We start from the raw sequence: 2,500 nt of genomic DNA on the forward strand, positions 1-2,500 counted from the left end.
GAAAAGCCCATTAACTTCTCCCTCCTGAAAGGAGAGAGTCGTTTCTGTAGTATGGGTGGGGGATGGGGCCTCTTGGGTGGGAAGGGGTGGTTCAGGACAGTCCAATTGTCTTTCAAATCTACGGTAGAACTCGTTCAGGTCGTTGGCTAGGCGGGAGTCGTTAGTGGTGTGGGGCGCTCTGGGTTTGTAGTTGGTGATGTGCCTGAGCCCTTTGGCAGACAGAAGCAGCGTCGTTAGTAGAGAACTGGTGTTTTAGTGTCTCTGAGTACAGTCGTTTAGCCTCTCTCACCGCTTTGCTAAACCTGTTCTTCGACTCCTTGAATCTGTCTCTATCCCCACTCCTAAACGCTTCCTCCTTCTCCAACCTCAACCTTTTGAGCTTTGCTGAGAACCAGGGCTTGTTGTTGTTAAAGTTCACCCTGGTACGTGTTGGGATACAGCAGTCCTCACAGAAGCTGATGTACACAGCCTCTGTGAGTTCATCCAGACTATTGGTAGCAGTCGTGAACATATCCCAGTCAGTACAGTCTAAGCACGCCCGCAAATCTTCCACAGCCTCACTGGTCCACTGTTTAGATGTCCTCACAGCAGGTTTACAGAGTTTTAGTTGCTGCCTGTATGCACGAATCAGGTGGACCAAGGGAGTTCTGTGCGAGCCGAACAGCCCCGTGACCCACAAGAGAAACATCCCCGCCAAATTCGAGCGTTTGACGGGGTCTATCCGTGAAAAAATATTCACGTTTTTGAGTGCACATGCATTTCTGCTGCAAATGCCTCTGGAAGTTTCATGCCGTTCGTATGCCAATTGTGGCAACACGAAAATGACCCGTTTTCCCATTCCGAGGGATTTCTGTGCGACCCTAACAGCCCCGTGAGCCACAAGAGCAACATCCCCGCCAATTTCTAGCGTTTCACGGGGTCTATCCGTGAAAAATATAGACGTTTTTGAGTGCACATGCATTTCTGCTGCAGATGCCTCTGGAAGTTTCATGCCGTTCGTACGCAATGTGGCAACACGAAAATGACCCCTTTTCCCATTCCGAGGGATTTCTGTGCGACCCTAACTAACAGCGCCCGTGAGCCACAAGAGAGACATCCCCGCCAATTTATAGCGTTTCACGGGGTCTATCCGTGAAAAATATAGACGTTTTTGAGTGCACATGCATTCCTGCTGCAAATGCCTCTGGAAGTTTCATGCCGTTCCTATGCAATGTGGCCACACAAAAATGACCCGTTTTCCCATTCCGAGGCATTTCTGTGCGACCCTAACAGCCCCGTGAGCCACAAGAGAGACATCCCCGCCAACTTCTAGCGTTTGACGGGGTCTATGCGTGAAAAATATTAAAATTTTTGAGTGCACGTGCCTTTCTGCTGCAAATGCCTCTGGAAGTTTCATGGCGTTCCTATGCAATGTGGCAACACGAAAATGACCCCTTTTCCCATTCCGAGGGAGTTCTGTGCCACCCTAACAGCCCCGTGAGCCACAAGAGACACATCCCCGCCAATTTCTAGCGTTTCACGGGGTCTATCCGTGAAACATATAGAAGTTTTTGAGTGCACATGCATTCCTGCTGCAAATGCCTCTGGAAGTTTCATGCGGTTCGTACGCAATGTGGCAACACGAAAATGACCCGTTTTCCCATTCCCAGGGATTTCTGTGCGACCCGAACAGCCCCGTGAGCCACAAGAGACACATCCCCGCCAATTTCTAGCGTTTTACGGGGTCTATCCGTGAAAAATATCAATTTTTTTTTGACTGCACATGCATTTCTGCTGCAAATGCCTCTGGAAGTTGCATGCGGTTCGCATGCAATGTGGCGACACGAAAATGACCCGTTTTCCCATTCCGAGGGATTTCTGTGCCACCCTAACAGCCCCGTGAGCCACAAGAGAGACATCCCCGCCAATTTCTAGCGTATCACGGGGTCTATCCGTGAGAAATATTCACTTTTTTGAGTGCACATGCATTCCTGCTGCAAATGCCTCTGGAAGTTTCATGCGGTTCGTATGCAATGTGGCGACACGAAAATGACCCGTTTTCCCATTCCGAGGGATTTCTGTGCCACCCTAACAGCCCCGTGAGCCACAAGAGAGACATCCCCGCCCACTTCTAGCGTTTCACGGGGTCTCTCCGTGAAAAATATCACATTTTTTGAGTGCACATGCATTCCTGCTGCAAATGCCTCTGGAAGTTTCATGCGGTTCGCATGCAATGTGGCGACACGAAAATGACCCGTTTTTTCCCATTCCGAGGGATTTCTGTGCCACCCTAACAGCCCCGTGAGCCACAAGAGACACATCCCCGCCAATTTCTAGCGTTTCACGGGGTCTATCCGTGAAAAATATTCAATTTTTTGACTGCACATGCATTTCTGCTGCAAATGCCTCTGGAAGTTTCATGCGGTTCGCATGCAATGTGGCGACACGAAAATGACCCGTTTTCCCATTCCGAGGGATTTCTGTGCCACCCTAACAGCCCCGTGAGCCACAAGAGAGACAT

This window comes from Petromyzon marinus, unplaced genomic scaffold (assembly GCF_048934315.1).
Source record: "Petromyzon marinus isolate PM22_M1 ecotype Great Lakes invasive population unplaced genomic scaffold, UKy_Petmar_22M1.pri1.0 PM_G_Scaffold_110, whole genome shotgun sequence".
In the NCBI taxonomy this organism is placed as follows: Eukaryota; Metazoa; Chordata; class Hyperoartia; order Petromyzontiformes; family Petromyzontidae; genus Petromyzon; species Petromyzon marinus.